Raw genomic sequence first — 14,461 nt, 5'->3', positions numbered from 1 at the left:
TTTAGACTATCCCTAAGAATTAACGATAGGGCTGCTCATTAATATAAATGGATAAATCTGAGATTTTAACACAGCTGGAATTGGAGACTAGGATGCTCATCCCATCTCTCTGTTCCAAGCCAGTGAAACCCACAAAATCGAAACAACTAAACAGAACTGCTCTACTCTGCACTGTTTTCCTGAAGTAGTTTCCTTCAGCCTTGAGGCTAACCAGGCTCGTGGGATTAAAGCCAAAAATGTATCCTGTGGGCACAGGAGGAACTATCAGCGCTGATTTATAGGTAGAGTATTTCAGGAGAACGAACTCAAGGGGGCAACCCCATAAAAATTCCATGATGCAGAACGGGTGGGTGCATGTTGGGAAAGAGCCTCACCCTTTGAGAGAACGAATGTAACAGCTGGAACGGAGGTACACACACCTAAAAAGGATGAAATGAGCAGTCTAATTGCCTGGAGAGATTGTATTCCCAGGAACCATTTCAGTGGAATGATCTAAGGTAGCAAAAGTCCTAAACGTAATCTGAAATCTTGGTATGGTGAAGTGCAATTGTTTGTCAACTCCTTCAAATTCCATCATCAGGCAGTGACTAAATACTGTATAAACTATTAACGTGTTATGAATCTTGCATATCCTTGTCTTTATCCATTCTTAGGTAGATAAAAACTTCTGGAGAACTGAAGAATTTCTTACTTTTTTTTGCAAAATGTTACTTGACGCTAATAAAAGATTGTGAAATAATTCACTGAGTTGTGGTTGGGCAGAAAGGTAGCTACCCCTTCTGTTATTTTCAATTATAGTTTTTTTTTAAAAGTCCTCTAACAGTCCCTTGATCAGAGGGCCTGATCAAGTCAGTGGGTAGGGAATACTGACACAAAGATCCAGGAGGTAAAAATAGAAAAGAGAGGAAGGGAATCAAGTGGAATCTCTGGACATAATTACTCCACAGCGTTTACATGGTATTACACATCCTACTTGTATTCACTTAAAATCAAAACTGCTAGGAATTCCAGCAAGAAGATAGATAGATAGATAGATAGATAGATAGATAGATAGATAGATAGATAGATAGATTATATTTGTATGGCTGCCCATCATAGAACACAGCTGTCAAAGTAAGTCTAATATTCCAGATTTTTTTTTTCTTCCTAGCGTTTTCCCCTCGTGTGCAGGGTCTGCTTTTTTTTTGGGATCAACCAAATGTTGATCCGCTGGTTGTGACAGAAATTGACCGGCCAGCTTGTCACCTGAGCCTGACATCATGGGCTGAGCGAGAGGGACTGGCCCAAAGTTACCCAGCTGGCTTTCAAGCCTAAGGTGGGAGTAGAACTCACGGTCTCCTGGTTTTCAGCCTGGAGCCTAACCACTAGACCCAACTGGCTCTCAAAATAGGAAAAATAATGTTTCCCCATTGCACACACACCATGTTATAGTAGTATATAAGAACAAAAGAGTAAAATGGGATCGTAGCAGAGTCTATGAATTCAGTCTATAAGAGCTTTGTGTGTTGTTGTGGTTAGAGAAAACACCACTGAATTTGTTTTCCTTCTGAAAGGGATGCTCCCTAAGTGGATCTCCCCTTCCCAGCAAAGGAGACCTCCCAGCGGGACTTCTAAGTGGAGAACTGTTCCGTTCCATGGGGCTCCCCAAGGCGAAAGAACCCCATCTCAGGACAGAGGACAGCTAGCTAATTCAAACACCAGACCCTGCCGAGCAGCCCCTAAGGCGTGTGGAGTGATAACAAGCAATATTGGAAGCAAATAAAATACAGAAATAAGTTCCTGGGATGTTCCTGCCTTGTTTATGGAAATCCAGGCTCTCAACAAACACTGGTCTCAAATGCTAGCCAATTGTCCCTTGCTGCTTCATCTTGCTTTCAATATCACTGCTAGTTCTGTGGCTATGGGCAGAACCTGTGCAGATATGACATTTTACCTCTGAACATAATGCTTGCCTGGGTCATTGGAAAATGCATTCTGGCATTTATTATTAAACCAATGGGGACTTGTGTTAATGTAAAATCTGAGAAGCCTTATATGCTCTTCCTTGTATATTTGCTAGCCCTATGAAGCTCAGGGTAAGACTTTCTTCAACTCCACCAGCTCATTTCTGTGGTCCAGACCCCTTTGAAAGATTTAAGGCGCTGATGGAGGGTGGGTGATAATAAATGATCAGGGAAAAGTAATGCTTGATTGTTTCTTTAACTGAGCGAGTGACTGTATACAAGACATGCCAAAGTTAGAGGTTTTGCATTTCATGCACATACTGGAATTTCAGGAGAAGTCTTCCTTAAGATGAGGTGGAACGTCATCATACTCTTGATGAAAGGAAAGCTTGCCTCACACTTGTTATTAGTCCTGATCTGCCATGCAGAGAGCTATGCAGCCACTAAAGGTCATTGACTGGAGGAAATAAATTACAAGATCAAGAGACTGGTCCATCTAGGCCAGCCTTCTGTTTCCACAACAGCCAGCAGATAGTCTGGGAAATCCACATATGTACAATAATCCTTTTCAATGATACCCTAATACAAGTGGCCTGCTGCTTCTATTATAGAGATGACATGTAATCATCATCAACCTCCATGCTATATGTTTCAGAAGGAAAGACGAGTGTAATTTGAGGAAATCAGGGGAGGGATCTGTGGATTCCATTAAAGATTTTCCTATGTGCTCCTCTGCAATTGAAGTATCGATGTGTACATCTGATCCCCAAGGAAGATCTCATTGGATCTTATTCCCATTAAATCTGGCTCCCCTGGAAGAGTGAGGACAGTGATGAGGAAGGCATGGCAAAAATTCTCTTCTTCCATAGGAAGTATCTCATGAACAGAATTCTGCTTCCATAAATTAAATTATGGATCCAACCTTAATTTGGATCTTAGAATATATATGGTATATCAGTAAAGCAGAGCTCCATTTTTACCATGTCATGAATGTCAGGAGATATGAAGCTCCACTTTATTTCAAGGAACTGCATTTACAAAGATTTTTTTTGCAGAGTTCAGAATTCCTCTTTCTCTGTCTTTTGCTTTTGATGATTAAGGAAGAAGCTGAATTGATCTCTGGATATATTACTTATCTCTGAGCAAGTGCTATGGGTAAGTCAGTTCCATCTAGGTGTCAGGAAGTTTATATTAAAAAGAGAGAGCTGTCTGCAGTTGCTCTATCTCAGCAGAGATTTTCAGTGCACCCTAACAAAATAAAACATTAATGTACTGCTTTGGTCTGCCAAAGAGATTGTGAAGTTGACAAATGATGGAAGGCCCTATCTTCCTACAGTAAAAACGCACAAGGAATTTGAATAAAGAACATATTGGCTCTTAAAATTGAGGTGATGCTTTTATTAATAAGGGTAAAATGATCAGGCAAATAGGATCACCAATTTTAATTTCCTCACCATTTCTTAAACTACTGTCATATCTAAAGAGAATTCTACTCTGTAATTATGTAATAAAATATTCAGAAGGCCAAATAATCAACATAATATTCCTAAGTATAACTGTGAATAATTGAGTTAGCAAACAAGCCTATTAATTTGTGCTGCTTTGGCCATCTGCAAATCCCCAGTAGGTTTTGTCAATTATTAAAGTTACTGATAATACGTATTGAGCTGACCTTGGTTGATATCAACAAAAGCTGATTAGTATTTGGTTGAGGGACTACAAGGAAATCTCAACACTGAGGGCTAGATTGAGACGTCGAAAACATCATCCCAGAAGATGACAATGGCAAACCACTTCTGTAGTGTTGTCAAAAACAAACAAACAAACAAACAAACAAATAAATAAATAAATAAATAAATAAATAAATTCTACATGGTCATGGTCATTAGACACCAGTAGTTAAGCCCAACTCAAAGACCTTGTTTGTTTTCCTTCTGCCCCGACTTCCTTTCCTTTCCTTTCCTTTCCTTTCCTTTCCTTTCCTTTCCTTTCCTTTCCTTATCAGTGTGATTTGCCAGGCGCCATGAGCCACTGTGGAACTTTACTGCAAGAGGGAAAATCATGAATGTTTTGCTGGATTAGTAGCAGAATTTCAAATATATATTTTGTGAGTTTTTTCCCCATGAAGGTGCAGGTAAAGATCTGATCTTGTAGAGTGGAGTTGATGAATACATGTATGAAAGTGAATGTGTAGGTTTAATTATGAATGAAAGGACTAAAATATATAACAAAAAGTATCAATTAGTGTCACCTAGATGGTTGTGGTGTGTATGAAAGTAGGGATTCATTGGTTGGCAATAGTTGCAAGTTACACTCCAGTGAATGATGATAATGATAATGGAATAACCAGGGATACATTCTGGCAAACATTATGCAACATTCTGAATAAATTAGATTTGTGGGAAACTGATTTGTAGAAGTCATAAATGGGTGGATGGGAATGAGATAAGATAATACAGAAAAACTAACTGGGCCATTTAGAGACCGAAGACTGAGTGAGTATACTGATTGTAGAAAAAAGTTAGTTTGTTTTGACTATGAGGTTTAAGCAAAAGTCTACTTATGTGTAGATATGAAAAATTGGAAAGTTTAATTGGTGTTTTTTTTAAATTAAAGATTGAGAAAATTAGAGAATGATACAAGGGTGGTTAAGGTTATAAATGTTGGACCGACCATTTTTTTAAAAAATAGTATCAGGATCTTAGGAAAAATGGTAATGGAAGGAAAAAAGCGAAAGAAACTAAAGTGAACGTAGAATGATTGCAGGAAGACAATGTACAAATCCTATAGGGAAAAACATTTTTTAAAAATTAATATCTCAACAGAATGAATGGAAAGTGACATAAGGAAGGAGGATGTGGAAGCTGCTTGGAACTAATGGAAAAGAATTATGTTAGAGAATGCCACAATATGTAGTGTTGTGCTAATGGAAGTATGAAAAAGGATGATTGGTGGAATAATGAAGTGAAAGAAGCTGTGGATGAAAAAAAGGTTCGCAAGAGAGAATGATGGCTGCAAAAATGGGGATGAAAGATACTGCTTATTGGGCAGAAAGAGAAAAAGATAGTTGAAAAGAATGGAGTTAAAGAGCACACAGTAGTGTTAACATTAAAAGGGGCAGAAAAAAGGGAAACTAAATATGATGGAAAAAAATTTTTTTTTTTAAAGGAAGCTGGTGAAATTAGCTAAACAAGGAGCTTCCAGCAGAGTGAACAGAATCACTGGGTTTCATTCTGGAGACAGGAATGAACCACTTAGGTAATCCAAGAATTTCAGATAAATAATGTTTATTGAAGAAGTCAGAAGCCATAATCCAAGAATTAAAACTGCTATAATTCAAGAACAAGCCCTATACAGTGAAACAGGGTTCAAATCCTCTTGCATTTTGTTTTCCTTCCTGCTCTATGTAAAGGGCTGCTTGGCCTCCTCTGTTGAGTGGGCAGGCTTGTTTCTATCTATCCCTTGTTTTTGCAGTGGTCATATTGCTCTTTGCTGATGCTGAGAACTAACTCTCACAGAAATTAAAAATAATAGCGATGAAATGAAGTGTGGGAAATGTTGAAGAACTGCTTTAAAGGTTTGCTTCAGAATGACAATGATATTGTATATTGAAGAAAGGAACTGAGACAATTGCCTTAGATATGAGTGTCCAAGAAAAACTTCAATGAAAACAAAATCATAAGTGCTGTGGAAATAGTGAGAAATGGTAATGCGACAGGTGCAGAGAGTATAGCTGGAGAAATGTTGTTAGGGATGTAACTTGCTCATAGAGCAGCTGTACAAATTATTTAACATGTGTAAGAAGACTGCATCTGTTCCTGATGACTGGAAGAACGCTCTTATTGCTCTCCTATATAAAGGGAAAGTAGCAAGAGTGAATGCAAAAACTACAGAGAATTAATTTGTTAAATGTGCCTGGGAAGGTGTCTGGTAGAACTCTGTAGAGAGCCATAGAGACGGCCTTGAGGGAAATATTCAGAAAGTGTTCCAAAAACAAAAAGGGCAGAAGCATTCCTTGAGTCCAGGGAAGGGAGACAGTATTAGGAAGAAACTCAAGCTTTTTCCTCCCTGACTCACTGGGATATAAGAAGGAGGAGAGGAAAAGCACAATCAGGCTTTCAAGGTCCTGTTAATATAGCTTATCTCAAGAAAGCTTAGTTCTAGTCTTCTCGTAGAGTCTGTTTTCTGATCTGGACAACCGTGAAGGGTTGACAAATTCTGATCAAAAAGATATTGCAGGTAACAACGGGCTAAATTTGGGAAATGTGGTTCGGCTTTATGCCAGGCAAGCAGTATGCTGATCAGATCTTTGCTATTCAGCAGATCACTGAGAAAGCTATGAATGTGAGAAAGTAAGTTTATTCTAAGTTTGTTGATTTAGAAAAAGCATACGATAAAGTGAATAAACTTGAATTATGGAACCTTTTGCACAAATCTGAAGGTTGGTTGTGGTATGCAGTAAGAGTAGGTGGTGGAAGCAAAGCATGTGTGAGAATAAATGGAATGCTTAGCAGTAGTTTCAGCACTGAGTAGGACATACGGTGTGATGTCCCTTGGTTGTTTAATGCACTTTTGGATAAATATCCAAAGAATGCTTGTCATGAGACTGGAGGTGTCTTGGTTGGGGACATGAATGGGATTGTCCTTTTGTAGGCAGACAGTGCCATGTTGTTGGCTGCCGTGATGATTTCTGATAAATGTTAGATAAATTGTATTATGTCTGACGGGGAAAATGTAGCAAATAATGAAGAATAGAGCAAGTAGATGAATGTGTGCACATTCGTTTACTAAAGATGGGAAAACAAATGGAGAAATGTTAAGATGTGCAAATGCTGGTAGAAAGATAGTGGATAGTAGGCAGTCTATTGTGAAGAGTTCGTGTTTGTTAAGCTAAGTGAAAATGGCTGTGTACAAGAGCATGCTTCTGCTCACTTTGTTTTATAAGATGGGAGCTGGGGATGTCAAGAGAAACATGAAGTAAATTGAAAGCAGTGGGAATCGGGTGCTTAAGGAGTGTGTCTGGTGAAACAAGAAGAGAGAGGGTCAGGAATGAATGGGTGCTCAATGAATGCGGACTGAATGTAAAGACAAGTGACCACTATAAAAGAAGCCTGTTGAAGCGGTTTGGTCTTATAGAGAGAATGAAAGACGACCAAATTGCAAAACAAATCTAGGAAGGAACAGTGAATGGGCTGAGAGGAAGGGGGTGATTGAGAAAGCCATCGCAGGATGGAGGTGATTAGGTCCTCAGAAAGAGAGGTGTGAGGAGTTCAAAGAATAAGAGGCAAAGTATGTATAGAAACAGTAATAGCAAAGATCATTTGCAAGGATTGAAAAGTATTGCAGGGTGTAGTGAATTGGGCTGGTATAAAGGAGATGGGGTTGGGAAACAGAAGAGGTTACTGAAGATGTTACTGCTATTTCCTCAGCAAAACTGTACAAACTTGGCAAAGTCCTGTGGGAACTGAATTTCAAATCCCTACATGAATAAATACCACTTTGCTTTCTTTTAAAGAGAAAGCAATGACAGTTGTTTCTTTTACTTATGATGTTAAACTCTATTGTAGCATAATACAGATATTTATCACTGAGGAGATAAATTAATATGGAAAAGATGCTACCAATAGTAGAAAGAAGCATTTGTTTATATAGGAGAGACCCAGACTTAGTCCTACTTAAGGAGGCAATGAAATTAGGGGACTAGTGATTTGAGTTAATCACTAATAGCTTAGGTCCGGTTGATTTCAATGGCTTTGAATGTTGTACTGCTGAGTACAACAGTCTGGTTCTATCCCAGATTCCGCACATAAATAGCTATTTCTCTCTGGACTCTCCAGAATTAAAGATACAACATACACTGACTTTAAGATCTAGATCAAGCTCCTTTTTTCATGTTTTAGGGCATTCATTCATTTACATTCCTAATATGTACCCTGGCTAAAAGAAAAGGCGGTATTTTAGGTTATTCACATAATGAGCTGATTGATAGAAATAAGGAATCATTTCCCATATTTTTTCAGTTTTTCAAACACAGGTATTGGATAATAGATTTTAAAAAAGAAATCTCATAGAAGAAATCCAGCTTGATCAGATGAAATAAGCCATGCTATCTAGAATATATTCCATTCAGTTCAGAGAAATAAAACTAACACAATTTTGATCAATTTCTGGGAAGGACAAATCCGACATGCCATCCAGTTTCAATGCCAATCCCATGGGAGTTGTTCCATACCTTCCATCTTCAAGCATTTTATTCATAGAAGAGCAGACATTCCATCTATGAGGGAATGGACTAAACTTTAAAAAGTCTGGACTCAGATCCAGGGCTGTTTATGGAATTTAGGGTACTGGAAGAGGGAAGGGGAGGAGCAGGAAGGTTCCATTGTGTGAAGGGAGATCCATTAGCAGAATACTGGATTTCATTCTATAATCTTTGTTAAAAGAGAAAGGGAGAGGGAGAGAGAGAATGTGTCCAGAACTCCCTTCAACAACTGGAGTTAATTGAAAATTATGCAAGGCCTGTTCAAACTTCTGATTAGTATTTATAGCTGGTATTCTAGTTGTGGTTATGCTTTTAGATTCTATGCTTTCTGCAAGCTTGTCCCGTGCACTTCAGTGAGCACCTGTTCGTTTCATTGTAGGACATTTTCATATACATACCCATGGGACCCATCAAGGGCAGACCATGTTAAAGTTATGAAACTGTAAAGCAGTAACCATAGTAACCCACGTCAGTGTTAAAGCAAACAAGATTAAGGTTAGTTGCACATTTTGCAAATCACCGCACTATAAATAAGCCCAGTTGAGGGCAGCAGCTGCCCAACCTTGGCTGGTCTCAAAAAGCTAATCAAGGTTGGATTTGGTTAATCTTTGGATAGGTGATACACAGGAAATCCTGGAGCTATAGGGCAGTCTGAAAAATTGGGGAAAAAAATCCAAATGTAGGCAACTTCCAAGGCAAATGTACAGCTTCCAAGGCAAATGTACAGCTTCCAAGAAAGCTACCTGGTCATGTCCATGAAGTGTCTGGGAGTCAAGCTCAAACTCCAAGGAGAGTTCTTTATAGCTTGCCATTAGGTTAGGCTCATGGATCTGCAAAGAAGACGTTCCTGGGAAAGCACTGGTTGTTCTGAAGTCATTCCTTTCTGAATGACTATCATTTATTCTAAGCTGACTATACAACTGCAATATGGGACAGCAAACAAATGTCATCAATCAATCAATCAATCAATCAATCAATCAACAAAAATACTCAACCTGTACTGGAGTCGAACCTAAGAGCCTTTTATGATGAAGGCAAAGCTTACAATGGTTGGGATGGAAGCATTTCATTGAAAACATAGACCTGTTATCTCCTTTCTGCCCTTTGAATGGAGTTCCAGTACAATGAATAGTTATGATTTCAAATTGTGGAACTCTATGAATAGCTTGTGAAACTATTTGTCTTATTTTTGTACAAACCAAAAATAACTCAAGAGGATGTTGATATCGCTGATATATTGCTTCCTAGTTATACGATCTGCAATTGAAAGATCATCTCCTTACTTTGAGCAAAGTACACTTCTTTCTTCCTAGATTTTTAAAAATTGATGTCCCAATCATACAGAACAATAAATAATTCCTAAAAAACATTGATGACTCCATTTTAGATAATTATAGAGCAGGCAAGCCATAAGCTGAAACTGGCATTTCATAAATAGAGGTAGAACAGGTGATAATTCTGGGTTATGCTCACTTCAGTGTCAGACTCGCCTCGCCAGTGTCAGATCTGGGGGGGGGGGGGGGAGAGAATCACAAAACAGAAGGGAAAAGGAACTTGCAATGAGTTTGAGAAGGGCTTGGGATGTTCCATGCTGATGAATTATTACTGTAAGGAGGAGATGTCCCTGTCGCAAAACCCAGATTCAGATCTAGTTTTGTGACAAGGCTGCGAATAATTATGTTTATCATACCTATTCCCCCCCATGTGTCCAGAAATATTTTTTAAAAGAGGAGTCTGATGAATCATTCTTTAAAACTCACCTTTTCCCTACCATTTCTCGTGGTCTGTCCCCACTAATCGATTCTTGGGACTACAGCTTAGGTGCTGTACAAAAGAAATGGAAGTCAGGAATTCAATCTTTCCATTGGGATGAAGACCATAATTTATCAGGGTTGGGAAGGGAACATTTCTTTAATATATTTTTGATCCCTTTGAGAATCCAGGTTTGAAGGAACCACAAGGTGAGGAACAAGGACAAACCTCTGATCCAAGCGCCCCACCAAAACCCCCAAAAGACCAGCCAATCAGAAACCCCCAATATTACAACTCTCAGCTATCAAGAATCCGGGTTGACATAGAAATAAATCAAATTGTTCTGTTTATAGAATCATTTGAAAGAATGACATGACTTATAAAACATTTTATATCTACAAATGAATACTGATCTCATTTGCTCGTTATTTTAATTAGCTCTTTTATATTTTACAGTTCCTGTCTTCATTCCAGTGTGTTGAAGCACAGGTTATTCTTCTGTTAGCAAATAACAGAAAGGTAATTTTCATTTACGGGTAAAGAAATGGATTTAAAAAAAAAGAAAAGAAAGAAAAATGTTATTTCTCTCAAATTACAAAGTGCTGCTCTCTGGCATAACGTTATTATTCTATGTGGCAATTTTGCTAAATGAAGCCATTTACGGTAGTATCTCAGAAAAATACCATCTTTTATTGAAATGAAAGTGAAGCAATCGATGCAGGGATTTTAAAATAAAACAGGCAAGATTTCTTCTTTTAGGCTATTACCAAAATACATGCATTGCCTCTTTAGCAATCAAATACGGTCCTATAAAATAAAACTCAACTGCCATTTCATAATCATGATTCTTACTTGAAACAGCTTGCTGAAAGCCAAACAGGGTGCTTTCCAGAATAGCATAGCATTTATTAAATGCACCGCCGTAACATCGCAAGTTGCACTTCAGCTGCATTTCAGAATCCGCTAAGCAAATATTTCGCCCCAATTCAGGTTTAAAAGGAGGCACGTGGGAGAGTATTGATGTTCACAAAGCTCTTTGATCATTTTGAAGTGGTGCGGCGTGATGTTAAATTACAGCTGAGTTCCAACAATTCTAAAACACCGATCAACCTGCCAAAACAACACAACAATCGGGCTAATAATAACAATAATAACAACAGTAGTAATCATAATAATAGCCATGGTAAATGCTGGAACCATAAAATAATGGGGGGGGGGGCTCGCTGCTGAAAGCTAAATACTATTTTCTGTAACCTTTGTTTTATGATTCAGCATTTCAAACGGAATCTACCTAAAACCCAGAAAATGAGGCCATCTCAGCTTTATGTGGGATGGAACGAATGTCGGTTGCTGAACAGCAGGCATGCTAATTAGACAAGCCTGACACCCACATGGTACGCACGGAGGAAGCGGTTCCTGGTGCCGGTGGTTGAGGATGAAAATAATAGATCGAGGCTGTTGGTTGGAGCAGCGTTCATGGGACAGGCCAGGGCACGACTGCCATAAAAGCCACTGTGACACTGGAAGGAGGATTCAGTCTTCCTCGTCTCACACAAATCAAGCTCCAGAGCAGGAATGTGCAACGTGAGGCTCCAGAGCTTTGCCCCAAATCTCGAGTGTGGGCCCTGGAGCAATTCTTAAAGGGGCCCTTTTAATTGTTAATAGGCCAGGAGGGAAAAACGATCACCCACACAGGCAGAATTCAACCGCATTAAATTAAATTAAATTAAATTAGATTCCATTAAATTAAATCCAATTTTGTTTTAGAACTGGCCCGGCCCATTTCTTCATCCTGGCCCATGGACTTCTAGAGGGCAACTGCCAGCAGGCAGCTCCAAAGCGAAGGCCTTCTTTAGCTCACTTTTTCCCAGCAGCTCTGGGAGGGTGATTTGCATAAAACCTTGGCGAATCATAGCAAGTAGGTTATGGGCAGACTTAAGGGAGCCAGCCCCCCCTTTCCTCACATAATTCAAGCACTGAAGCCATTTCCTGTATGGATGCACAAGGGAAGATAAGAAAACTTGCTTGCGCTACAGTGAGGACAAAGTTAGTGGTCTGGCTTAATACAGAGGAGCTGCCATGGTTCTTTTCCCCCAGCTTTGTAATGCTTTAAAAACAAAACAAATAAAATCTATGACTCCTTCCACCTTAGTATATGGCACTGATGCTACTAATAATGTTCAGGTTTATCCTTGGGCCAGTCTTCAGTTGAAAGAGTACCATCGTCTACCACTATAGAGCGGCTGCCTTTCTTAAGTAAACTCGGTCTTACCTTTGTGGCAGCGTATCAATAACAAAGGGTCTTTTGCTAGACCTGAAGGATTATTATGGATCACAGACAACAGAAGAAGAGACAAAACTCACCAATAGGAAGTCTTGTGCAGGTTCAATGCATACCAGAGAGACAAAGATGCTGTCTCAGAGGCTACAGAGAAACACACAGTTGGTGCATTAAAGCTGTAAAAAACAATCCATACATTATCAGCATTAGCGCTGATCTGAAGGAAGAATGATTCCTACCTGCCAATCTATGGACTAGTTAAGCTAGGAAAGTAATACTACTGATGGTCCTAGAAATGACCCTGGAGATACAGGAACAGTATCTGCAACATCTTTTGTCCCCTTCCATTTCCTTCCCTGCACCCCCAGAAGCTGCAAGGAGGAAGCACTGATCTGGGCTGGGGAAAGAGTTGATAAGCAAAAGACCTAGGTGAGTCTGATGGGGCTTAGTCCACTAGAGAAAGTTACAGCAGGCAGATACCGAAGGGACCACCCAGAGCCATGCCTTCATCCAAGTCATTCCTCCCCCTGTTGTCACTTTTAACAAGTACCACAATGATGTCCGAAACATATTCATGTATTACTGATGTCACATTTGGGGTTAGAGGAGAAATGCAATCCCTTTGAACTTCCCTGAATGTATATTCATCTCCATTATATGGTGATAGGCAAGTCTGTTTGAAATTTGTGAGGCAGTTGGCGACTCAGGAGAAGAATTCAAAGTGCTTGTAAAAAACAAGAACAACATACAGTTAGCAAAAGGGCATGCCAAAATGTGCATACAAGAAAATACTGTGTATTAATTGTGTATGAGAAAGAATCACGACCTGATATGAATGTTGCAACAGTGAGCAGTGGCATGAAATCCAGACTGATCTCTACTTGGTCAGATCTGGTTTGGCTCTCAAACCAGAAGTTGACCACATTTGGTTTTGGGGTTAAGTAGTGGTCAGCTGTGCAGATTCAAATAACGTCTGGCTGTGGGCTGACAAACTGTTAGGAGAACGTAAGCCAATGGGTCACTGGATTGCTTTAGAAGTGTAATCGTTTTTATAAAATAATTTCACATTTACAGTGTGGTAAGGTTTGTTTCTTGCTTGAGTAATATATTCATGCTGTTGCAAGTCATGAATGGGCAATAAATATTTTATAGCATCATGAAATAAGCAACAAGGCCAAGGTGATCTAATGGGGCTTGGTCCACTAAAGAAGGTTACAAGAGGCAGATACTGACTGAATGTCACTCTGAGCATTGAGCATCTTGACCCACTATTGCCATGGTGAAGTAAGTTCATGAATCTCTCTCTCTTTCTCTCTTACACCAACACACACAGAGGGTCTTTTAATATAAAATTATTGTAGTTAAATGACCACCCTAGTGACATTTCATCAAATGTGATGAAATGGTCTCAGGACTTTTTGTTTATAAAAAGTGAAACATCTTGGATCATGCAAATATCCCTACTCTTTTCTGTGTTGGGGGAAGAAAAGCCCTGATTCCTCAGAACTTCAGTTTTTACTAGTTCTCAGTGTTTCGATGTAAGGAAACCAGTGTCATTCTGCAAGGCTGTGTTTTTAAGCAGCTGTGGATAAAAATGGGGGTGCGAATTTGAAGACAGACCCGATTCCTAGACATTATAGCGAAATAATTGATTTTTTTTTTTTTTTGGTGAGGTTTAGAACAATGGTCTTTTGATTCTGAGTTTCAAGCTAAGAACTAATTCATATGATCAGTTGAGATGATAATTAATAATGATAGTATCACTTCATATCCTGCTTCTGCATAATGAAGTAACGTGTCTCTGTGTTCACTACCGAAATATCAGCCGATCATTGCAGGTGGGTATTAAAATAATAGGGGTGAAATAGGTATACTGGCTTCTTGTACTATCTGGAGACTAACAGGGGGAGGGAGGGTGTAAATTTTTTATTAATTGACAATCCATCAAAGACATGATCCGATATGCAAGCTATTCCAGATGGAAGCAGGATGTGTGAAACTCATGCTATTTGTTACATACTCATATGAAAGTAAACAGTATTAGGGAACTATTTTATCTTTACGCTAATGTAAACTCCAGTGAGTTTCAGTTTGCACACAGCCATCTTCACATGTTCACCCCCATAAATTAAGGCATCGACATAAAAAAATCCCCAAAGGCTTCCAGTAGGGGGAGCTCTAACTCAGGGAACACACCATAGACTCGGTGAAGCTGTTTAGTAG

The sequence above is a fragment of the Python bivittatus genome, unplaced genomic scaffold (assembly GCF_059951505.1).
Source record: "Python bivittatus isolate LINGU-HERP-01145 unplaced genomic scaffold, Pbiv_v1 ctg000200_np1212, whole genome shotgun sequence".
NCBI classification, from domain to species: domain Eukaryota; kingdom Metazoa; phylum Chordata; class Lepidosauria; order Squamata; family Pythonidae; genus Python; species Python bivittatus.
The sequence above is the reverse complement of the archived record's forward strand: the minus strand, read 5'-3'. Positions refer to the sequence as shown.